Source organism: Miscanthus floridulus, chromosome 1, assembly GCF_019320115.1.
Source record: "Miscanthus floridulus cultivar M001 chromosome 1, ASM1932011v1, whole genome shotgun sequence".
NCBI lineage: Eukaryota > Viridiplantae > Streptophyta > Magnoliopsida > Poales > Poaceae > Miscanthus > Miscanthus floridulus.
This window is the reverse complement of record NC_089580.1, coordinates 47,297,364-47,324,577: the sequence shown is the minus strand read 5'-3', so window position 1 is coordinate 47,324,577 and position 27,214 is coordinate 47,297,364. Positions and strand designations below refer to the sequence as shown.

Genomic DNA, 27,214 nt, shown 5'->3' with positions numbered 1-27,214 from the left:
TCATATGGGCATTTCTTCGGGCTCATACATCATCAGCAGCATGTCCAGATACGTGTGGATTTCCGTGCGTATTTCTGGCCTAGCAAAGCTTCATAGCACCTGGGACAACTCCCTTGACCCTGTTTGCTTCGCTGAAAAAACAAGCCAAAACACTGTTCCGACTGATTTGTTGTGAGAGAAAAACATTATTCCGACTGAAAAATGAGCTAAAAAGTACGGATTATAAGACAAGCGAACATGGCCAATTGGCTGCTTCACAAAAGTAACTTCATGTTCAGACCCTCTCATCCGAGTGATTTCTACTTCTTTGAGGCGATTCAACACCAGGTGCTCGGTTTCCCAGTTTTGGTGCTCACCGCAAATGCAACCTGGTGGACATGTAGTTTGTGCCTAGAACAAGAAACACATTATGTAAGATTCACTGATATTGTTGGGTGGAACATTCAGACAGAAAATTCCAAAAAATGTCTTATTACTGAAATATGCAAACGGATTCATTCTGGATATCACTTTGAAGCCAACAGATTGCAGCAATATAACTGCTTTGAGCTGAGAGAGAGTGGTATACCGGACATGATTATGATGTCAAAAATGTCCACAGAGATTTTTATTTACAACAGGACTCATGTTATCCAATGGACGTATGGAACCTTTTACAAATTGCAGGCATTTACAAAATTGGCACTATTTTTTTATGTACCAATACCCACTAATATCTCCTAACCCCTAATTGTCAAGGTCAAGTTCCAATGTAAATAGTTAGACAGTTAGTTACTATAGAGCACAGTGTTTTCATTAGTGTTACAGAATGCAACTCAACTATATTGCATAGCCCCAAAGGGGATGAGAGGTATAGGTACAAATGCTGAAAAACCTGCCATGTGAAGTCACAAAAAAATGAAAAGAAGGGTCATACAAGACAATTGGAAAGAGACAACATCTCATCTTAAGTAGTTTTAATGCCATTGCTGTTACCATGTAGGACATGGTCATTATAACTTAACTGCAAGCATGAATAAAATCACATGGCTAGTTCTAAGCCAGCAAAAATTAGTCCCTGGCAAGTTGTATATCCTCACATTTTGTGTTGGACAAACAGCCAACCAGGCATGCCAAACTACGTTTTTTTCCTAATTCTAACAATAAAGGCTTAAATATGGTATGCCTTGAGTACTTAATTTTATCTTCCTTGTCAATGTAAGAATGTTGTTGGATGGAATAAACAGACAGGAAATTGAAAATGGTCTGAGTGCCCAATTATGCAATCAAAGGCAGCATACTGCAAATGGATTCGTCCCAAACATTACTTTGAAGCCAACAGATGCAATATGACTATGGTGAGCTAAGAGAAAGTGGTATAGCAAACATGATTATGATGTCAATAATGTTCAAGAAGATTTTCATGGGCTCAGGTTATCCAATGGAAGAATGGAACATTTTACAAATTATGGGCATTGCAAAACTGCCCCTGGTATATTATTTACCGACACTTACTGATATCTCCTAATTCCTAGCTGTCAAGATGAAGCCTATCATGCAACAACTCAGTTAACTTTCTGATCAATGCCATCATCATCATCAACAACAACAACAACAACAACAAAGCATTTAAGTCCCAAACAAGTTAGGGTAGGCTAGAGTTGAAACCCAGCAGAAGCAATCAAGGTTCAGACACATGAATAGCTGTTTTCCAAGCACTCCTATCTAAGGATAAGTCTTTGGGTATATTCCATCCTTTCAAGTCTCCTTTTATTGCCTCTACCCAAGTCAACTTCGGTCTTCCTCTGCCTCTCTTCACGTTACTATTCTGGCTTAGGATTCCACTACGCACCGGTGCCTCTGGAGGTCTCCGTTGGACATGGCAGACAGAGAATAATTCAAATAAAACAAATATTTTGCAACCTAAATAGTAGAACACTCAGTCAAAACTGTAAAATATAGAGCACAGTGTTGTCATTAGTGTTACAGAATGTAACTCAATTATATTGCATATCCCCAAAGGGAAGATGTATAGGTACAGATGTAGAAAAATTTGCCATACTAGGGAGTAATAAGTAATCACACAGCTATGTGTATGCATAAATACATATACATTACGAGAATATGAGCTATAACTTTCAAACAAAAAATAAGAACAAATGCCTAGGGGCACTGATCAGGCCATGGTAAGCCAAGAAATACAAATGCATATTGGATAAAAATGATAGCCTTACCTCCACCATAGTAAGAGCAAGAAATGCCAGCATCAGCTTCCTTATGTTAGATCCAGAGATCACCTAGAGTAGCATCTAGTCGGGTGGTTCTTTGCATTTGGGATGAACATGTAGAAATCCTAATAAACCGTACTATAGAGTGATAGAGAGAGATGAGTAGATGGGAGTGTACAGACCATCGGAGGGCGTCGTCGAGGAGGATCCGACCATCTCTTTCGGTCGGTGAAGCTCTGCGCATGGGTAGCGATGGTCGGAGAAGAGTTGGTGAATTCCGGCGATGTAGTGGCAATGCAGTGAGGCCGACGGTGATGACGGTGGCGGCTTCCTATCGCTGGCTGCGCACCCTGTTGAGATCGGACTTAGGGTTTGTTGGTGAGGCGGAGTGGCTTATGGTGAACCTCATACTATGAACCGTCGACCCCACCACTTTATATAGCGCAGTGCAACGGGGGCCCACCAGCCATGTAGGGTTGGGCGCCCCCGATCAGGGTGCGTGACCAAGGCCCAATAGGCCGTTGGGCTTATTGGCTGGGAGATCATTCCAACATTCTCCCCCTTGATCTCACACTATTACTTTTATCTTTAAACTTTAAACTTCAATCCTTTTCTCCTTTCTCATTCCTTCACAGATGATGCATAGAGCATGTTTCATCGTCACGGTCAATCGCCGATAGATTTAACAGCTACAATGCACGTCTCTGATCTGAAATAGATACTTTAACTTTTGGGCCCTTTATAGTCCAGGTATCATAGGCTTTCCCTTAAACCCATGCCGGCTACATGTTCTTTGAACACGTTGGGTGGTAAGTCTTTTGTAAGCGGATCCGCGAGCATCTTTTCGATACTTATATGCTCAAGACTTATCATTTGATCCCAGACTCTATCCTTCACAACATAATACTTTATGTCAATGTGTTTGGCAGCACCACTTGACCTATTGTTGTGAGCATACTGTACTGTTGGATTATTATCGCAGTATAACTTAAGTGGTCTATTGATGTCGTCAACCACTTTCAAACCGAGTATGAACTTCTTTAGCCAGTTCACCTGCCCCGTTGTCTCATAACACGTTACAAACTCGGCATACATTGTGGATGATGTAGTGATGGTTTGTTTTGAGCTTTTCCATGAAATAGCTCCCCTGCGAGAGTGAATACATATCCAGACGTGGATTTTCTATTATCTCCCGCATAATCAGAATCCGAGTACCCCACCAATTGGAGAGATTATGATCTTCTATACATCAACATGAGGCCTTTCGTACCTTGCAAATATCGCAAGACTTTTTTTTACCAATTTCCAGTGTTCTATTCCTGGATTACTCTGAAATCTACCAAGCAACCCGGTAACAAAAGCTAAGTCAGGGCGCATACATACTTGAGCATAATGTAAGCTTCCGACAGCTGAAGCATATGGAACCGCTTTCATTTGATCGAGCTCGTACTAGTTTCTGGGGCATTGAAAATCCCCATATCTGTCGCCCTTGACTATAGGAGCAGGTGAGGGACTATATTTGTGCATACTGAATTTCTTTAAGACTTTTTCTATGTATGCCTTTTGTGACAGTCCTAATACCCCCTTTCTTCTATCTCGGTGAATTTCTATGCCCAAAACATATGATGCTTCACCAAGGTCTTTCATGTCAAACTTTGAGGACAAAAACTTCTTTGTCTCCTATAGCAGACTCACATCACTACTAGCAAGTAGAATGTCATCCACATACAGAACAAGGAAAATAAATCTCCCATTCTTAAACTTTGTATAAATGCAATTGTCCTCAATATTCTCTTTAAACCCAAAATTCTTTATTGTTCTGTCAAACTTCAAGTTCCACTGTCTTGAAGCTTGCTTCAATCCATAAATGGATTTCTTTAGGCGGCAACCCATTCTTTCCTTTCCTTCTACAACAAAACCTTTTGGTTGTGCCATGTAAACATTTTCCTCTAAATTTCCATTTAGGAATGCCGTCTTTACATCCATCTGATGTAATTCTAAATCATAATGTGCCACTAAGGCCATTATAATTTTGAGAGAATCCTTACATGAGACTGGAGAAAATGTCTCATTGTAATCTATCCCCTCTCTTTGTGTAAAACCTTTTGCCACAAGTCATGCTTTAAACCTTTCTATATTCCCTCTGGAGTCATATTTTGTTTTGTAGACCCATTTGCAGCCTACTGTTTTGGCTCCTTTAGGAATTTGTTCTAAATCCCAAACACCATTTAAACTCATAGATTCCATTTCATCTTTCATAGCTTTCAACCACTTTGATGAGTGTTCGCTTCTCATGGCTTCTTCATATGAGGTGGGATCACCCTCCATATGAAACTCTTCAGTATTATATATTTCATAATCATAAAAAATAGTTGATCTTCTAACTCTTTGAGACCTTCTAAGGGCCTCCACATTTGGCACATTTTCTATTTGAGGCTGTTGTTGCTCCCCCTCATGTGTGGCAATAGGTTCTGTAGGATTCTGAACCATGGGTTCCTCATCCTTATTTGTTGTTGCCATAGGAGGAATAACAACAGGTGCTGGCACCACAACATCTTGCGTTGTAGGTGTAGCAGCAGTAGGTAGCTTGAAAAATGGCTCCTAAACCATCAGAGTGGGTGCATACACCCGTTTCTCCTCAAGATCAATTTCTTGAGCTACCATGCTCTCCCTCATCATTTCATCCTCTAGGAAGACAGCGTGTCTTATTTCCACAAACTTTGTATGTCTATCTGGACAGTAGAAATGAAAACCTTTTGATTTTTCTGGGTAGCTAATAAAATGGCAACTTACTGTTTTGGGTTCTAGCTTCTTAATATTTGGGTTAAACACTTTAGCCTCAGTAGGACTCCCCCACACACGTAAGTGTTTTAGTGAGGGTACTCTTCCTGTCCACAACTCATACGATGTTTTGGGCACCGACTTACTTGGTACTCTATTGAGAATATGAATGGTGGTTTTTAACACCTCCATCCACAGGCTCAACGGTAAGGTGGAGTAACTAATCATACTACACACCATATCCATTAGGGTACGGTTACGCCTTTCAACTACTCCATTCTGCTGAGGTTCGCCTGGTGTTGAATACTAGATGACTATACCATTCTCCTATAAGAACCTTGCAAAAGGTCCAGAAACTTGTCCACATGGGGTATGCCGACCGTAGTACTCCTCCCTACGGTCAGACCTGACTATCTTAATCTTTAAATCATGCTGATTTTCAACTTCTGCCTTAAATATTTTGAATTTATCCAACGCTTCTGTTCTTTCTTTAATTAGATAAATGTAGCCATAACGAGAGTAATCGTCTGTGAATGTTATGAATGAATCATAACCATCCACACTTTTCACAAGAAAAGGACCACATATGTCTGTGTGAATAATCTGTAGAATTCATGTGCTTCGTTCGGCATCTTTCTTAATTTTCTTTACATACTTTCTGTAATAGAACCGACCAATTATACGAGATTAAGTAAGAAAATCTTCCGCCGAAGCAGATAATTTAGCAAACTTAAGCCCGTATAACCCGATAGTCCGTGAAACCATGAAGGATTTCAAACCAATCGACATACAAACCAAGATCGTACAAGTTTAGCAAGGACCGTCACACGTTACATAAAGTTCACAACGACAGTAGATACATCAGAGTTTAGAACATAAAGTTATTATAAACCAAGTTCAACTGAAATAGCAGAAGTAATTAGTTTTAAAGCCACACACACACTTTTAGTTTAGATACCATGCCAGTAGCTAGTCATCTCCAACAAATGCATCAGATGAGAGATACGGAGTGACCATTTGCCCTTGGTCCTAGTTGTCACCCATCGCCGGATACAGGCAGTTAATGCAATAGCCGTAGTACATTTGACCATCTGCAACAACAATGGGAACAACGCCCTGAGTATGAGAAGATACTCAGCTAGACTTACCCGTCTTAAACCAAAATAAAGCGACACCAAGGATTATGCAAGGCTTTCTTTAGTGGACAAGCTGACTTGTTTGCGAAAAGCATAAGCTATCATAAAAACATCATTTTAGATACTTTGCATCCTCTTTATTATAACCTACTCATCTAGGTAAGCACCTATACTATAGCAATCACATGATTAACCATTAACATCCAGTTACCAATTTAGCTTTAGCATGTCCATACCATCCAGATAACCATCATTGTTCCATAATAATTACTACAATGCCGTAGCTCGAGTCAAGTGCTCACTATCCAGGAGCGATGGCAATTCGAATCGATTCCTAACCAACTGGTGATTTATTCCTCACACAAACCACACCCACCGATCAAGTGAGCTACAGATCACCAATGTCACTTTTTAGGTAGCCACGGGACAATCTGGAGCCGCAGTACCTAGGGACTGCCCGACTGCTAGGAATTAGGTCACACCTGCCCTTGGGCTCACTCTTCGTGCCCCTGTCATACCCCCATCAGCACCAATACGCGCACCCGTGTAGATCCTGGCCTGAATAGTGCCACTAGCTTCGTAGTCGAAAAGTACTTTATTCGGCCAGCTAAATGTGAGGCATGCGTTCAACATGACAAGAGGGACGAGCAACGATTGGTCCTTAATCGACACAGACAGAAACTAACAGCATCCTAGAACCCTGTCTAGTTGCCTCCAACTTTTCCGTCCGATCTCCAAATTTTCCATCACATATGGTTAATTCTAGAATATCATTCTTTCCATAGCTAATTTCTTCCAGTAACCACCTATAATGTAGGTGATCGGGTATCACCGATCGCTACCGGTCTAAGCAAGGCTAAGCAGTTATTCGATTCTGACCTAACAGGGTAAAAGGTAAGAAGGTAGGCAAGGATAGTAATAAATGCATCAACGGTTTCAGTCAACTCCTACAACTTAATGCAACAATATATAAACTCATATATATAGAAAGAATTGCTTTTATAAAGTAGGAGACTTAGAATGCTCCGGGGCTTACCTCATTCGAATGAACTAGGTTGGTGATCCACGCACTCTGGCAAGTCCTCTCCTTACTCCTCTTCCTCTGGCACCTCCTATGCCTGGACTTCTTGTGGATCTGCCTCGGTCTGCTCTTCTTGAACTACTACTAGTAACTCCTCCTACGATCCTATATGATGAAGATGTATAAGTGCTAATGCATAGGTGCATTGGAGAGATGATATGTAATGATCAGGATGCATGAAATGTGGATGAGCATGTTTAACTTCATTGGACCTGGTCGTAGCGAAGTTCTTCTACAAGGTAGTCAACATCATCCAAGAACATGTACTACTATCTACTATGACAACCACTGTACTAGCTTACCAAATCACCACAGCAAACTAAGATGCTTCAAAGATACACCAAAGCGAACATTATTAGCTAAACTCGCATTAAAGATCATTTGACTTCATTTTAAACTAGGGCTACACATCAACATGTATTTCTAGTGCTCATAAAAATCTGAGAAAATTATAGTAGCATAGTACTACTCTAAGTAGACTACCATAAAATTTTCATGGCATTGGGATAAGTAAAATAGCCTACACAAAAATGACAAGGCATAACTACTTAAAAAGGCATAAATAGGAAACCTTAGTTAAAAGTGTCAAGCAATAGATTTCACATTTTTCCTAGTATCATTCTAGCATAAGAATAGCACTCACCAAATTTTACCTTTACTGGATCTATAGAAAAATTATGAAAATTCACACAAGTATTAATCAATGATAAAAGGAAAATCTATAACTCGAAAACCATATAGGCAATGACTCTCAAATTTTTACCAGAGCTTCTATGAAGCAAGACTAGCATACCCACAAAATTTCATAATTTTTGGACCACAGAAACTCAAGATATAATTCAAACAAGTTTGCATGTATCTAAAAACACATTTCAAGTTCCTATTTAATTCATCCAAAAATTATACTATAAGTGCTGATGTTATATTTTTCTTAGATACTAGACTTCACTGAGATCCTAATAAAATTGGACTCACTCAAATTGGATCTACCAAACTTGAGATACAATTTTTTTACAAAATGCATTCAAAAACTGAACAAATGAGCTATCCTACTGGATCTGAGTCACTGACGGTCGGGACCCACACGTCAGCGACAAGAAAACAGGGGGTGGCTCACATGACGACGCGGCAATGGCAAAACTCGCTGGCGGTGGCCTCTCCGGCGAAACCAAAGGCACCAGCGTGTTCTACGCGATGAGACGACTCGATTGGAGCTACCAGCAAGGTCTAAGATCTAGCGGAGGTGGCTCATCGCCGGTGATGGCGGCTCGGCAGCGCTCCGGCACGAGGCGCTGGCGATGGTGAGCTCCCAATGTCCCTTCCGAGCTTGGTACAAGCTACACGGGGGTCACCACAGAGCTAACTACGCAGAGAAAGGAAGACAAGAAGGGCTCGGTGGTGGTTGGCCGCGGTGAGGTCCGCTCCGGTGAGGTGCGGCCATGGAAACGGTGGCGAAAAAATGGCCAATGTGCCCTTACCGAGACCCAATTGGTGTAGCCTAGGGGTGGAGGAGGTAGAGGAGAACACGGCGGAGCTGTGATGAAGATGTAGTGAGCGATTTTGCGACAGTGAGCAAGAGCAAGCTCGCCGGAGTTGCTGCGGGCTGCTGCTGCGGAGCTACGAGCGAGCGAAGAAGGCGAAGGAGATGGAAAATGAGCAGGTGAACTGGTCGGGCAAGCGCGCGGGGGGATTAGGCAAGGCCAGTGGTGCCAGGATGGCCGCGGCGCATGGCCTGCATGAGCAGAATACCGGCGACGCACGGCATCCATGCGGTGGTGTTCTTCTGAACCGATCGAGTACTGTAGCTAAGATTCAGCGAACAAAGAGCTGACTGACAACGCCAATTGGTGATGCTCTATCTCCTAATCCGTTGATCCTTAGCGAAAATAGTATAAATGAAAGTTATATCTCTAAGTACCAGCTACAAATCATGTTAAAGGACCAAGACCTAGATCTCACTAGATCACAAGTTATATCAAGCCCAAGTGGAGTACATGAAACTGGAATTTGATTTCTAACTTAGAAAATTCTAAGTGTTGAGTCAGCCCCACAAATTTGACTTGTGGGGCCATTTAGAGCCTGTTGTGCACATTTTCATGAGTTGGTCATAAAACAACTTTTGATCCTTATAAAATTTGCTACAACTTTGTTTTAGGTTGCTCAGACATGCATAGACTCTAAGTTATACTTTTTAAACAGTCAAACTAAAGAGTTTAGGAGTCAAAATAAGTCAAACCACTATTTGAAAACTTAATTAGGCAAAATGGTCAACATGAACATTGTTCCTAATGACTTTATAAGCCTAGCTAAGGTGTTTGAAAATATATTTAGCCCTACCACACATTGGTCACACAAGAATCAAGCATAGAATGCACTGAAACGATGAAAAACAATTGAAATGTTACATTTGTTTCATGGTCATGTTTCACATGTTTCATGATCTTATTGTATCATACTAACTAGCTAGGTTCCACTAAAGTAAGTTGCACATGTTGCACTTGAGTGTTGCACACTAATCATTTCATAAACAAAAACAACACTCATGAAATATACAGTATGTTGCAATGTTTCGATAACATGTTTCATGTAATATAAGCTCATGAATGGATGAATGATGCTCATGTTCATGGAATGCAAGTGCAATCATGCAAGCCTAACACCAGGGGTGTTACAGCCCTCTCCCCTTATAAGAATCTCGTCTCGAGATTTAGAGTTACGAACCATTCGTTATAAAAATCTTTATAAGTGTTTTGCAGATACTCTCCTATTTCCCACGTCGCATCACCATCATCGTGATGACTCCACTGTATCTTATATGTTCTTACCACTTTATTCCAAGTGACTCTATCCTTAGTGTCCAAAACTCGAACCGGTTGCTCATGGTATTCCAAGTCTGATTTGAGTGGAATGCTCTGAGGTTCTATTCTCTCTTCTGGAATACGCAAACACTTCTTCAACTATGATACATGGAAGACTGGAAAGATCAAACCCATCGCTTCGGGTAACTGTAACTTATAAGCCACGGGACCCTTCTTTTCTACGATTTGGTACGGTCCTACAATCTAGGTGCAAGTTTTCTTTTTATTCCAAACCATTGTACTTTCTTCATTGGAGTAACCTTCAGATAAACGTAGTCACCAACTTGAAATTCTAGCGGTCTCCTTCTCCTATCGGCATAGCTCTTCTGGCGTGACTGTGCCGCCTTCATGTTTTGTTGGATAATATGGACCTTTTTCTTGGCATCGTCAATAAAATCGACTCCGTAAAACCTTCTTTCTCCCGGCTCGACCCAATTCAATGGTGTCCTACATTTCCTACCATACAATGCTTCAAATGGAGCTATCTTGATACTCTCTTGGTAGCTGTTGTTGTAAGCGAACTCTGCCAAAGGTAACCATGATTCCCATGAACCCTTAGACGACAACACACAAGCTCTAAGCATATCTTCAAGAACAGCATTAACTCATTCTGTCTGCCCATCTGTCTGTGGGTGGTAAGCTGTACTCCGAATCAAGCTAGTACCCAACCCTTTATGAAGATGCGCCCAAAAATGAGTGGTAAATTGTGACCCATGATTAGACACGATAGTCTTTGGTATACCATGTAAGCGGACAATCTCTGTAATGTACTTCTCAGCATACTGAGGTGGTTGAAATGTTGTTTTGACTGGTAGAAAATGAGCTGATTTGGTAAGGCAATCTACAATTACCCAAATCGAATCATTCCCCTTTGGTGTGGTGGGGAAACCGGTGATAAAATCCATATTTATGTCATCCCACTTCCAATATGGTATTGACAAAGGTTGAAACATTCCTGCGGGTCTCATATGAAGAGCTTTCACTCTACAACACATGTCGCAACGAGCAACATATGCTGCAATCTCCTTCTTCATCTTCGTCCACCAATAATGAGGTCTCAATTCTTGGTACATTTTGTTACTTCTAGGGTGGATAGACAACTTAGAGTGATGAGCTTCATCCATCAATTTGTTTTTGAGCTCTCGATCTTTCGGTACAACCAAACGGTCCTTAAACCATAACACTCCTTGTTCATCCACTCTAAAGTGCTTAGTTGGTTCTTTCTTTATTTTCTCCTTGATATAGAATATTCCCTTATCTGTTTTCTGACCCTCAATGATCTTGCTCTCCAAGGTACAGCTAACCTAGATATTATGCAACACAGCAGGATGTAACAAATTGAACCCATCCTCAAACAATGGTTGCACAGCAAGAGAATGTGACTTCCTACTTAAGGCATCTGCTACTACATTTGCCTTTCCCGGATGATAGTGCACATTCAGATTATAATCCTTTATCAACTCTAACCATCTTCTTTATCGCATATTCAACTTAGACTGAGTAAATATGTACTTGAGACTCTTATGATCTGTAAAGATATTGCACACATTCCCAAGCAAGTAGTGTCTCCAAATCTTTAGAGCATGCACAACAGCTGCAAGCTCTAAATCGTGCGTAGGATAGTTAACCTCATGCTTCCTCAACTGATGTGAGGCATACGCAATAACTCTTCCATCTTGCATCAGGACACATCCTAAACCATTCTTTGATGCATCACAAAACACATTAAATGGCTTCTCTATGTCTGGTTGCGCTAGAACAGGAGCAGTGGTTAGCAATTTCCACAAGGTGCAGAAAGCTGCCTCACACTCCTCTGTCCAAGCAAACTTATGGTCCTTTTGTAGCAAACTTTTCATTGGCTTGGCAATCTTTGAGAAGTCCGAGATAAAACAGCGATAGTATCCGGCTAATCCAAGAAAACTTCGAACCTCATGAACTGTGCTTGGTGCCTTCCAGTCCATAACCTCTTGTACTTTGCTTGGATCTACTGAGATTCCATTCTCAAATAACACGTGACCGAGAAAAGGAACTGTCTTCAGCCAGAACTCACATTTACTAAACTTAGCAAACAACTGGTGATCTCTGAGTCTAGTCAAGACAATTCTTAGGTGCTCGGCATGATCTTGTTCGTTCTCAGAGTATATCAGAATGTCATTAATGAACACAATCATGAACTGATCCAACTCTGGCATAAAGACCGAATTCATTAGATACATAAAGTATGCAGGAGCATTTGTCAAACCAAAGGACATGACAAGATACTCGTACAAACCATATCTAGTGGAGAACGTAGTTTTGGGTATATCTTGTGGTCTAATCTTGATCTGATGGTACCCTGATCTCAAATCTATCTTAGAGAACACTTTGGCTTTTGACAATTGATCAAACAAGATATCAATCCAAGGTAAAGGATACTTATTTTTAATTGTCACCACATTCAGTGGCCGGTAGTCCACTCACATCCGTAAGGAGTTATCCTTCTTCTTCTTCACAAACAGTGCGGGACATCCCCATTTCGAGGAACTAGGACGAATCAAACCCTTAGCCAATAGATCATTGAGTTGCTTCTTCAACTCGGCTAATTCATTTGGAGGCATCCGATATGGCCTTCTTGAGATTGGTGGTGTTCTAGGGATTAACTCAATGGCGAACTCAACATCTCAGTCCGGTGGAAGACCAGGTAACTCATCTGGAAACACGTCCGGAAACTCACACACTACTAGAATCTTAGCTAGAAGTGTAGTTTGGACTGCACAAGTTATACTGGCCAGCTCTATTCTCTGAGGTAAAGTTACTTGAAATGTACCTTCTCCAACAGGTTCCTTGAGAGAAATGCTTCTTCCTCCAACATCAATTACTACACCCATCTTAGTCATCCAGTTCATTCCTACAATCACATCCAGAACTAGCCCTGGCATAACTATCAAGTTAAGCTTATACTACCTGTTTGCTATACATAGGGTCACTCCCCAGATTATCTGATTAGTTAATAGATCAGCCCCAGCTGAACTGATCCGATAAGCACATTCCAATTCAACTATCTTTTGCTCATACTTTCTTGCAAATACTTGACTTATGAATGAATGAGATGATCCAAAATCAAACAAAACGACTACAGGATGATTGTTGATAGAAAACATACCGGCTATCATGGGCTCTCCTTCCGGGATGTCATCAATGGTGGTGTGGTGCACACGAGCTTGGTACTAATTCTGCGGCTTCTTGGGATATGGGCAAAACTTCACAAAGTGCCCAGATTGATTGCAGTTGTAACACGGTCCTCTTACTTGAGTAGCAGCTCTAGAAGAACTGCCTTGTCCAGTCTTGGCTTGTGGCACCGCCATCTTGAATGGCTTCTGATTCCTCTAAGGTTGCTGGGCATTCTGATTCCTACGTTGGGGTGGCCTAAACCTTGCACCAGGGGTAGGCGAACGATATGTAGAACGGTTTGCCATCGGGGCCCTTGGCTGGGACGGACCCGACTCAAAAGCTCTCTTGCGAGTCTTGAAAGTAGCATACACATTGTTGTTCTTCTCTTGCTTTAAGCAGTCACTAACAAAGTCATTAAAACCCGTTCTTGTGTTAGTACCCACATGCTTCATCATCTTGGGATTCAGACCTCTCTTGAAACTAGCAATCTTTTTGGCATCGATATTCACCATGTCAGAGGCATAGCGACTTAGATTATTGAATGCATGTAGATACTGGGTCATAGTCTTGGTGCCTTGGGTCAGTGCGAGAAATTCTCCAAACTTCATTTCTGTCAGACCAGGTGGAATGTAAACTCCACGAAAAGCCTCTGTGAATTCCCTCCAAGTAATGTGGGCATTAGGTGGAAAAGTGGTGCGGTGATGCTTCCACCACATTCCTGCAGGGCCTTGTAGCTGATGAGTTGCATACTCAGTTTTCAATACTTCGATCATCCTGAGAACACGAAACTTATCTTCCATGGTGTTTATCCACTCTTCTGCATCCAACGGCTCTGCAGCTTCTTTGAAAATTGGTGGTCTAGTGTCCATAAAGTCCTTGAAACTGCTATGCTGATTCGCTTCATGTCCATCTGGGTTTAACCCACGGCGGGTGTTGTCAGCAATATGGCGCAATGCAGCTTCCATGTTCTGCTGCATGCCCTCCATGTTGTGTTGACTTCCAAGGAACTGTGCGAAGAACTATTCCGTAATGTATGGTGGAGGAGGAGGTGGTGGCGGTTCACGGTTCTCATTTCCAACAGCACTACCACCTGCCTCAGTAGCATCATACATGGTGCAGCGAGTGTTTGGCATCTGCATATTTCAGCAACAGTAATCATTAGGCGATGTTGTAGAAATTGTAGGTGAATGGAAAGAAATTATGCCGTACTGAATTCACTGGAGAGAATAAATTCATACAATAAAATAGGGGCACAATAATTCATTCCAATTAACACAACATCACTAACTAGATTACTTAAGCACACACATCACGTCCATTACAACCGGGTTGCCAGCATACATACACTGGACTTTTATGCGTTCAGATATCGCATTACTAGCCAAGTTCCAATCACATGCCATGTCTCATAAGTTCGAAGCAAGATACATTAGGTTACATGCGACAAAAGAAAGGTCATCACGATAGGACCTACACACTAGTGCAAGGCCACTAGCCTACTCCTCGGGGCCATCGTTGAGGTCAGAGATGTCACCATTGCCCCCAGGTGAAACTATAGGCTCGTCCTCGTCGATGTCCATACCAGTGACGTCTGGAGGAGCATATGGGCCAACCCCATTGTAGAGCACGTGAAACTCCTCGTGCAGGTTGATGTTGTACTCCTCTAGCTCATTGACCCTCTATCACAGAAGGTTCCTTGTGTTCCAGGCTTTATTCCTTTCCTGAACCAACTGTCCAATCATGCGGTCTGAATTGTTGTTGGCCTGAGTCAACATATGCACCCACTGCATAGCTCTATTACCTCTCTCTGCTGCCTGGTCCTGCTGTAAGCTCATATCAGCCAACTGCTCCTGCAAACTAGCTATAGCACATGCCTGCTGCTTCTTCTGCTTTCTTGCTTTGAGCTTATCATCACCACGCAAACCAGTCAAAGTCCAGTAGGTACACTCAAGACCCTGATACGCTCTGATAGCGGCAAACAAAGCACTCATAGCATGGTTGTCGCTAGCCTGTCCCTTAGCTAGACCTCTAACCAAAGCACTTCCCTAAGGCTGAACCCAAATAGCATCATAAGGATCATCCCTAGGAAAGGTGCCAGCTAAAGCTACTGCAAGCTCACTAGGAAATCTGCTCATGATGTCCCTGATGACACGGAAAGCTGCTCCCTCTACACCCTCAACAGGAGTGCGACCCTCAAACTCCAAGTGCCAACCATCCCACTCTGGAGCATCACCAAGAGCAGGAACGGTGATCTCTACCACTACGAGTCCATCCTCTACTAACTGGCTCTCATTCCAAGAGTACACCGGCTCTTGACCCTCTGGGTACCCCACATCATGGAGCACTCTCCAAAGCAAGGTCGGCATGCCAAACTCGCTCAAGAAGGTGTCTATGGTGCGGTGCTCCCTCAGGGCCAACTAACGTCGAGGTGCCCTTCCTTCGGTGGACTTATGGGCAGTCTGCTTCGTGCGAGCCATCTGTAGCAAATTGTTGTTTTATTACCCACGTGAGAACAAGGTTAAGTTGTCATTTTTATCAAAATGAGATAATCAACTTATAAGGGGAGGAACAATGCCATGAATGATATGTAACAACATGATGCATGCACGTTCCGTACGTTCTCACCAACTTAGGAAAAAATAACAATCGCTAGCGGCATAGATGGTGGCATACGACGATCTCTCATAACATAGCTAATACGTACTACACAATAGCGCTGGTATGTACCTGCAAAAGATCCACTTCAGCCCAACCCTTGATAGTATGAACATTATGCATGAAAGCAGTAAAGTAATCTACTCGTTCTACATGTATTCCCTGATACGCGTACAATGGTAGCAACTACCCAAACCATCGTCCTATCGACGGCATCATCACCACAGGACGGAATTCCCCACACATTGGATACTTTCATACAAACATGCGTATGGCATGTAAATAATCCGGCATCATATAAGCACTTCCCTAGATCGGCAGTGTATCTGATCATGCTCTCACAACTCTCACTTACCGAGGCGTAGAGGCAACGGATCCATACATTACCACTCAAGTGAATGGCACTCATACAATAGCACGCTGTATGAGCGATGAAATAGAAATATGACGCAAAGACCCCCAAGTTAGTACTTAAATAAGCCACCTAGAGTCCTTAACTGGGCATACAAGACATGACCACTGGCACACTCTTAAGTTTTAAATTAGAGGTTGAAACACCTATATACTATAAGTTTGTAATTAGTTTTGTAACACAAAACCCATTTGTTTTAAATACACGCATGAACAGTAATCTGCTAAACCTTGCTCTGATGCTAGCTGTAATAGAACCGACCAATTATATGAGATTAAGTAAGAAAATCTTCCGCCGAAGCAGATAATTTAGCAAACTTAAGCCCGTATAACCCGGTAGTCCATGAAACCATGAAGGATTTCAAACCAATCGACATACAAACCAAGATCATACAAGTTTAGCAAGGATCGTCACACGTTACATAAAGTTCACAATGACAGTAGATACATTAGAGTTTAGAACATAAAGTTATTACAAACCAAGTTCAACTGAAATAGCGGAAGTAATTAGTTTTAAAGCCACACACACACTTTTAGTTCAGATACCGTGCCAGTAGGTAGTCATCTCCAACAAAAGCATCAGATGAGAGATACAGAGTGACCATTTGCCCTTGGTCCTAGTTGTCACCCATCGCCGGATACAAGCAGTTAATGCAATAGCCGTAGTATATTTGACCATCTGCAACAACAATGGGAACAACGCCCTGAGTACGAGAAGATACTCAGCTAGACTTATCCGTCTTAAACCAAAATAAAGCGACACCAAGGATTATGCAAGGCTTTCTTTAGTGGACTAGCTGACTTGTTTGTGAAAAGCATAAGCTATCCTGAAAACATCATTTTAGATACTTTGCATCCTCTTTATTATAACCTACTCATCTAGGTAAGCACCTATACTATAGCAATCACATGATTAACCATTAACATCCAGTTACCAATTTAGCTTTAGCATGTCCATACCATCTAGATAACCATCATTGTTCCATAATAATTATTACGATGCCATAGCTCGAGTCAAGTGCTCACTATCTAGGAGTGATGGTGATTCGAATCGATTCCTAACCAGCTGGAGATTTATTCCTCACACAAACCACACCCACCGGTCAAGTGAGCTACAAATCACCAATGTCACTTTTCAGGTAGCCGTGGGACAATCTAGAGCTGCAGTACCTAGGGACTGCCTGACTGCCAAGAATCAGGTCACACCTGCCCTTGGGCTCACTCTTCGTGCCCCTGTCATACCCCCATCAGCACCAATACGCGCACCCGTGTAGATCCCGGCCCGAATAGTGCCATTAGCTTCGCGGTCGAAAAGTACTTTATTCAGCCAGCTAAATGTGAGGCATGCGTTCAACATGACAAGAGGGACGAGCAATGATCGGTCCTTAATCGACACAGATGGAAACTAACAGCACCCCAGAACCCTGTCTGGTTGCCTCCAACTTTTCCGTCCGGTCTCCAAATTTTCCATCACATATGGTTAATTCAAGAATATCATTCTTTCCATAGCTAATTTCTTCCAGTAACCACCTATAATGTAGGTGACCGAGTATCACCGATCGCTACCGGTCTAAGCAAGGCTAAGTAGTTATTCGATTCTGACCTAACAGGGTAAAAGGTAAGAAGGTAGGCAAGGATAGTAATAAATGCATCAACGGTTTCAATCAACTCCTACAACTTAATGCAACAATATATAAACTCATATATATAGAAAGAATTGCTTTTATAAAGTAGGAGACTTAGAATGCTCCGGGGCTTGCCTTGTTTGAACGAACTAGGTTGGTGATCCACGCACTCTGGCAAGTCCTCTCCTTGCTCCTCTTCCTCTGGCACCTCCTGTGCCTGGACTTCTTGTGGATCTGCCCTGGTCTGCTCTTCCTGAACTGCTACTAGTAACTCCTCCTGCGATCCTGTATGATGCAGATGTATAAGTGCTAATGCATAGGTGCATTGGAGAGATGATATGTAATGATCAGGATGCATGAAATGTGGATGAGCATGTTTAACTTCATTGGACCTGGTCATAGCGAAGTTCTTCTACAAGGTAGTCAACATCATCCAAGAACATGTACTACTATCTACTATGACAACCACTGTACTAGCATACCAAATCACCACAGCAAACTAAGATGCTTCAAAGATACACCAAAGCGAACATTATTAGCTAAACTCGCATTAAAGATCATTTGACTTCATTTTAAACTAGGGCTACACAGCAACATGTATTTCTGATGCTCATAAAAATTTGAGAAAATTACAGTAGCATAGTACTACTCTAAGTAGACTACCATAAAATTTTCATGGCATTTGGACAAGTAAAATAGCCTAAACAAAAATGACAAGGCATAAATGCTTAAAAAGGCATAAATTGGAAACCTTAGTTAAAAGTGTCAAGCAACAGATTTCACATTTTTCCTAGTATCATTCTAGCATAAGAATAGCACTCACCAAATTTTACCTTTACTGGATCTATAGAAAAATTATGAAAATTCACACAAGTATTAATCAATGATAAAAGGAAAAATCTATAACTCAAAAACCACACATGCAATGACTCTCAAATTTTTACCAAAGCTTCTATGAAGCAAGACTAGCATACCCACAAAATTTCATAATTTTTGGACCACAGAAACTCAAGATATAATTCAAACAAGTTTGCATGTATCTAAAAACACATTTCAAGTTCCTATTTAATTCATCCAAAAATTATACTATAAGTGCTGATGTTATATTTTTCTTAGATACTAGACTTCACTCAGATCCTAATAAAATTGGACTCACTCAAATTGGATCTACCAAACTTGAGATACAATTTTTTTACAAAATGCATTCAAAAACTGAACAAATGAGCTATCCTACTGGATCTGAGTCACTGACGGTTGGGACCCACACGTCAGCGACAAGAAAATAGGGGATGGCTCACACGACGACGCGGCAACGGCAAAACTCGCCGGTGGTGGCCTCTTGAAAGCTCTAGTTTGGTTTTGGTTAATTGATGAAACCCAAAGTGCTAACCTAGTTTATCAAGATGATTATGAGATAGGTAGCACTACTCCAAGTGATGAAGCAATAGCGAAGATCATGACAATGGTGATGGTCAAATGCTTAAACTTGGAAAAGAAGAAAGAGAAAAACAAAAGGCTCAAGGCAAAGGTATAAAATATAGAAGCCATTTTGTTTTAGTGATCAAGACACTTAGTGAGTGTGATCACATTTAGGATAGATAGCCGTACTATTAAGAGGAGTGAAACTCGTATCAGAATGCGGTTATCAAAGTGCCACTAGATGCTCTAACTCATTGCATATGCATTTAGGATCTAGTGGAGTGCTAACACCCTTGAAAATGTTTGTGAAAACATGCTAACACTTGTACACAAGGTGATACACTTGGTGGTGTTGGCACATCTACAAAGGATTCGGTGTTTTTGGGAAAATGAAATGCCTATTTTCTATTGCACCGGATGCAAAATTCTTAGTGGTTGCCACATTTGAGCAAGGGTGAAGAAGTTAGAGTTGAAATGGAGTTGGTCGAAATGATGCTGGCGTTGGTCTACTGACCGGACGCTGGGTCACTCAGCGACCGGAAGCTAAAAGGCTGCGTCCAGTCGAGCTGTCAGACGGCACAGTGGCTAGGGTATTGCACCGGACACTGGTCTATGTCCAGTCAAGGTAGACCGGACACGTCCGGTCGAAAAAATATGCCTTGGGGAGCTTACTGGAAACGACCGGACGCTAGGGCTTCAGCGTTCGGTCAGTTTTACTGGAGCGTCCAGTCAGCTTTGTAGCCGTTGAAATCTGACGAACAGCGTTTGAAGCTGGTGATGCGTGGCGTCCATCGGGCGACCGGACGCTGAGGGCCAGCATCCGGTCAGTATGACTGGAGCGTCCGGTCAGAGCGCGTTTTGCCCAGTGAAGGGGTATAACGGCTCTATTTGATTGGGGCTCTATTTATAGCCCCATGGCTGGCTCAAGGGCATACTCTTGCACATTTTCATTGACATAGCAACCTTGTGAGCTTAGCCAAAGTCCTCCCACTCATCTCCATCATTGATTCATCATCTTTGTGAGATTGGGAGGGAATCCAAGTGCATTGCTTGAGTGATTGCATCTAGAGGCACTTGGTATTCGTGTTGCACTATGGTTTTCGCTTGTTACTCTTGGTGGTTGCCACCACCTAGACGGTTGGAGCAGCGGTGGAGGATCGGCACGAGTTGGTGATTGTTCGTGGCCGTCTTCGGTGATTGTGAGGGGAGTTGTACCTTCCTCGGCGGAGCACCAAAAGGTAACTCTAGTAAATTGCTCATGTCATTGAGTTACCTCACTTGTGGGTCGGTTCTTGCGGTGTCCAATCGTGTGGACGAGGTTTGTGAAACACCTCTTAGCCGCCGAACCACCAAGTGTTGGTCGATACAATGGGGACGTAGCATGTTGGCAAACACGTGAACCTCGGGAGAAAATCGATTGTCTCTTGTCTTTGGCATTCTCCCGGTGATTGGCTATATATTCATCTTGTGATTGGTTCATCCCCTACACGTTGGTATAATCACCTTACTCACTTATTTACATTCTTGCAAACTAGTTGACACAAGCTCTTTAGTGTAATTAGAATTGAGAGCTTGCTTTATTTTTTATATTCATCTAGTTGAGCTCTTTGGAGTAGCAAGGTTGAGAGCTCTTAGTGAGTAATTACATAGCAAGTTTGTGTGCCTAAGTAATCATTGCAACTAGAATTGTTGGATAAGTGGCTTGCAATCCTTGTAGAGCTAGAGCAAGTTTGCATTATGCTATTTGTCATACTAATCAAATTGCTCTAGTTGATTTATAGATTTTTAAATAGGCTATTCACCCCCCCTCTAGCCATATTAGGACCTTTCACCTCTTCGGCAAAACCAAAGGCACCAGCGTGCTCTACGCGATGAGATGACTCGATTGGAGCTACCGGCAAGGTCTAAGATCTAGCGGAGGTGGCTCGTCACCGGTGATGGTGGCACGGCAGCGCTCCAACGCGAGGCGCCGACGATGGTGAGCTCCCAATGTCCCTTCCGAGCCTGGTACGAGCTACATGGGGTCACCACAGAGCTAACTACATAGAGAAAGGAAGACGAGAAGGGCTCAGTGGTGGTTGGCCGCGGTGAGGTCCGCTCCGGCGAGGTGCGGCCATGGAAACGGTGGTGGAAAAACAGCCAATGTGCCCTTATCGAGACCCAATCGGTGCAGCCTAGGGGTAGAGGAGGTAGAGGAGAACACGGCGGAGCTGTGATGAAGATGTAGTGAGTGATTTTGCGACGGTGAGCAAGAGCGAGCTCGCCGGAGTTGCTACGGCTGCTGCTGTGGAGCTACGAGCGAGCGGAGAAGGCAAAGGAGATGGAAAATGAGCGGGTGAACTGGTCGGGCAAGCGCGCGGGGGATTAAGGCGAGGCCAGCGGTGCTAGGATGGCCGCGGCGTGTGGCCTGCACGAGTAGAAGACCGGCGACGCGTGGCATCCACGCGGCGGTGTTCTTCTGAACCAGTCGGGTACTGTAGCTGCGATTCAGTGAACAAAGAGTTGACTGATAGCGCCAATTGGTGATACTCTATCTCCTAATCCGTTGATCCTTAGCGAAAACAGTATAAATGAAAGTTATAGCTCTAAGTACCAGCTACAAATCATGTTAAAGGACCAAGATCTAGATCTCACTGGATCACAAGTTATATCAAGCCCAAGTGGAGTACATGAAACTGGAATTTGATTTCTGACTTAGAAAATTCTAAGTGTTGAGTCAGCCCCACAAATCTGACTTGTGGGACCATTTAGAGCATGTTGTGCACATTTTCATGAGTTGGTCATAAAACAACTTTTGATCCTTATAAAATTTGCTACAACTTTGTTTTAGGTTGCTCAGACATGCATAGACTCTAAGTTATACTTTTTAAACAGTCAAACTAAAGAGTTTAGGAGTCAAAACAAGTCAAACCACTATTTGAAAACTTAATTAGGCAAAATGGTCAATATGAACATTGTTCCTAATGACTTTATAAGCCTAGCTAAGGTGTTTGAAAATATATTTAGCCCTACCACACATTGGTCACACAAGAATCAAGCATAGAATGCACTGAAACGATGAAAAACAATTGAAATGTTACATTTGTTTCATGGTCATGTTTCACATGTTTCATGATCTTGTTGTATCGTACTAACTAGCTAGGTTCCACTAAAGTAAGTTGCACATGTTGCACTTGAGTGTTGCACACTAATCATTTCATAAACAAAAACAACACATGAAATATACAGTATGTTGCAATGTTTCGATAACATGTTTCATGTAATATAAGCTCATGAATGGATGAATGATGCTCATGTTCATGGAATGCAAGTGCAATCATGCAAGCCTAACACCAGGGGTGTTACACTTTCCTTTTATGCAATCTCTGTATTATTCTAAGTCTGAGAGCTCTAATGGAGGAAGAATATCATTCTTAACTAATCTTTCTATTCTCCCCCTCGAAATATGGCCTAAACGACAATGCCATAATTTCGACAACTCATCGTGAGCTCTTTTTCGTTTTTTGTTTTCATTGTTTGATGAGGATACTTTCTGATTCACATCACATACGGAATTCACATTTTCACAAAGTGATAATAAATAAAGTTCGTCTTATCGGAAGGCAAGACCAATACATCTATTATTAAACAATATCTGACATTTGCCATTTCCAAAATAGCAATCATAACCATCGTGGTCTAACTTTGAAACACTAATCAAGTTTCTTTGCAAAGAAGGTACATAAAGAATATCTCTAAGAAAAAGTATGAAGCCATCAGCAAGCTCTAGCGGAAGATCACCAACGGCCTCAACATCTGCTTGTACTCCATTTGCGACTTTAATGAAACTTTTGCTTCTTTGCAAAGTTCTTATCGAACGGAATCCTTGTAAAGAATTAGCAACATGAATAGTTGCACCTGAATCAATCCACCAAGTAGATTTTGAAAACTTGACATACAAGGATTCATTTACGAACATAATAATGTTCTCACCTTTCTTTTTCATGATCATCTTTAGAAAATCAGGACAATTTTGCTTATAATGTCCCCTGCCCTTACAATGAAGATATTGATCTTTATCCACTGGAAACTGCTTGTTTTGATACTGTTGCATGGGACCCTTTCCAGGTGAATTGGAGGAAGAGCTGTTATTATAGTTCTTTTTCTTATTATCTTTTAGGTAGTTGATAGTACCACCCTGTGAAACTTTTATTCTTTCCCCCTCTTACACACACATAGCTATGAGCTTTTTTAAATCCCATTTCTCGGGCTGTATGGTGTAATTAACAACAAAAGTGTCAAATTCTTTTAGCAAAGAAGCAAAAATCAAATGAATAAGAAACTCATCCTTGAGAGCCAAATCCATTGGTTTGAGCTTAGATGTCAAATTGCTCATTCTCAGTATGTGCTCTCTAATGCCACTACCGCCACCAGAGTACCTTTCTGTCACCAGCTGCTTGATCAGCTGGGTTGCATATGTCTTTGAAAAGCCAGTAAACTGACTCTTTATTCTTTCTAGGTACTCTATGACTATGTCACAGTCTGGAATTGAGCCTACTATTGCAGGTTCAATCGTATTCTTTATCACAGCCAAACATTTCTTATTGGCTATGACCCACTTTCTATGTTCAAGGTGAAAAGACATCTTGACGGGAGCAAAATCCCGCTCTCTGTTCTGCCATGCAGCATCAGTCTCATCAGTCTCCCTCACTGGTGCCTCAGGTTCTTTAGGACACGGTGTGGTGACTACCCAGTCAACCTCAACCAAAATAAAGGCCAAGTCGATCTTTTTCTTCCATTCAACGTAGTTATCCCCTTTGAGAGTTGGGATATCTTTGATAGAAGCCATCAAAGAGTATCCTCCTGAAAACACAATTCAAATAGTGTGAGAACATAAATAATAACAATAACAATTGCATGCTTTATTTCCAACGTTGGTTAAAATTAAAACATACAATTGTTCTCTACACTAATTCTACATCACCGTTGAGCAGAAATAGAATTAATGCAAGACAAAATATTATAATATTGCCATTAATCAACGTTGGTCAGAATAATAACAATATAATAATCCATTTTCAAAATTAAATTCTCCCGTTGGTTCGAATTTAATAATGAAAATTACATCTTTAAATACGCAGCGGAAAACTTTCAATTTGATGAATTTTACCCACAGGGAAAAATACTTTTTCTATTTTATTTTGAGCCAATTTCCATTTTTCAATTTTCTGGAAAAAAATGCGAAACTGGACTCAAACTTTTCTGTTTTGGCCCAAAACCGCAGAAACGGCTTGGCCCATCTCTTCGCGCGCGCGCAGGCCGCACCCAGGCCGCAACCTGGGCCTGGGCCAGCAAAGTCGCGCCCCGCACGCTCCCGCCTGGGCCGCAAGCTGGCCCGCTCTATCTCGGCCGTTCATCCATCATCGGACGGTCGCGCGCGCGTTTCGCTCGGAATAAAACCCGACCCCGCGCGTCTCCGAGCCGAAACCCTAACTCATTCGGCCTGGCCCTCTCTCTCTTCGCCTCACTCTGCTATCTCTTCTCACTTTCCTCAGCGCAGCAACGCACCGAGCGAGTGAGCGGGCGAATCAGTGGAGCAGCCAGCCCCGGCGCCGTCGCCGACCCCCTCGCCGGCGTGCGCGTTCCCCAGCGGGTGAGCATGCCGCCGTCGAGCGGCCTGGCCGCGGCGCCCCTGTGGCCGGATCCCAGCGAGCAGTGCCCCCGGAGTTCGGCTCTTTCTTTTCCCCGCACGTCGGCGTGCACGACGGTGAGGTAAGCCACCCCTTTCCCGTCTTCCCCTTTCGGTTTCTTTGGTTCTTGTGCTCGAATTTCATCCGATTTCCCGATTAGGGTTAGGGTTAGGGATTGGGGATGGGGTTTCACTGTTTTCTTTTTCCCGTGATATCTTCACGGGTTTGAGGTTCGGTTTCCAGTTGAAACCATGTTTTCATCTCTATCCCAAAACCCGATCTAGGGTTTGGATGTTCCTTTTCTTCACTTTTCCCGAACCCGATCTAGGGTTAGGGTTAGAGTTTCTTTCATCCGAATCAAAATTCGAATTGTTCTACTTCTTTCTCTTTCTACCCCAAGATCTAGATCCACACCTAGGGTAACAACCTGGCTCTGGTACTATTGTTAGATCCAGAGATCACCTAGAGTAGCATCTAGTCGGGTGGTTCTTTGCATTTGGGATGAACATGTAGAAATCCTAATGAACCGTACTATAGAGTGATAGAGAGAGATGAGTAGATGGGAGTGTATAGACCATTGGAGGGCGCCGTCGAGGAGGATCCGGCCATCTCTTTCGGTCGGTGAAGCTCTGCGCACGGGCAGCGATGGTCGGAGAAGAGTTGGTGAAGTTCGGCGATGTAGTGGCGGTGCAGTGAGGCCGACGGTGATGACGGTGGCGGCTTCCCGTCGCTGGCTGCGCACCCTGTTGAGATCGGACTTAGGGTTTGTTGGTGGGGCGGAGTGGCTTACGGTGAACCCCGTACTATGAGTCGCCGACCCCCACCACTTTATATAGCGTAGTGCGACGGGGGCCCACCAACCATGTAGAGTTGGGCGCCCCCGATCAGGGCGCGTGACCAAGGCCGAATAGGCCGTTGGGCTTATTGGCTGGGAGATCATTCCAACACCTTATACCAGAACACATCCTGAGAACATGAAATACGCTGGCCCCAAAAGCATGTTTGTTTGCCAATATATTCAGGTGCAAAATCGTGATGTCCGGGAGCATTGTCATATCTTCCATCACATATTGATAGTCATCCATGTCCTGCGTGTCCATGGGAGGTCACAAAAAAAAGGGTCATATATGACAATTGCAAAGAGCCAACAGCATTCATCTTAAGTAGTTCTAATAAGGTGACCATTGCTATTACCATGCAGGAAGTGTTTAATATAACTTAACTGTGACCATGGAGAATAAAATTGCATGGCTAGTTCTCTATCAACAAAAATCCTTTTTAGTGCCAAGCAAGCTGTATATCACCAGATCACCACAATTTATGTTGGACAAACAGCCAACTAGGCATGCCTTACTTGAAGTGAAGCTACATCTTTTTTCTAGTTCTAAACTTCTAATAGCAAAGACTTAAATATGTTAATTTTATCTTCCTTGTCCATGTTATGTTAATTGCATTGATACCATAGGACACTGCTTGCATCAATGCCTTAGCTTTCAAATCCGTGCACAGGCAAAGAAAAGATGCACGCACTGAAAATTCACGTAAGTGGGGAAGTGGACTTACCCACAGATAGGTCAGTGTGAGTATAAGATGTTCAATGACCTTGAAACGCCGAAAGAGACTTAAACAAGACTGATTGTGTGTGGAGCTGTCATCACCATAAACAATAAAGAAGAAAGGCCTCAGTAATCGAAGATGTCTCATCTCGCCAAGATGGACAGAGTTTGGATCATATGGATCCATCCACCGAAGGGTTGCCAGCTGAGGCGCTGTGATGCTGGCAACCGGCTGGCTCGGACTGTAGAAGAAACAGTGTGCAACTTTCAATTCCTCAAGAGCCGGTGCCACAATGTTGAGCTGCCGCAAGCCGCGCAGATCGGTGAGCTCCACTTGCCAGAGAGAATCTGAATGGATGGCGAGGTTGTCCAGCCCCCTGGCGTCACTGACGGTGAGCTTCTGCAAGCACGGGCATCGCGGCCAGGAAACAGCGCCACCGAGATCCCCCGGACCGTAGAGCCGAACGCGAGCCAGGGACAGTCTGGTGAGCCGAGCGAAGACTCCGGCAGGCGGCACGGCGAGGCCGAGGAATCCTAGGTGAAGCGAGACCTCCGTGGCGCGCTCCAGGCAGGGGAGCTCAAAGGCGCCTCCTTCCTCCATCCCGAAAAGAAGATGTTACGGACGTGCCGGTCAAAATTTTTCAACTTTGACTAGCATTTCCTTTA

At 42.8% G+C, this 27,214-nt stretch overlaps 1 pseudogene; it reads right to left on the bottom strand.

The window, feature by feature from the left end:
- LOC136456234 (uncharacterized) lies at positions 1 to 27,149 on the bottom strand (annotated as a pseudogene).
- Between the last annotated feature and the right edge of the window lie 65 nt (positions 27,150 to 27,214).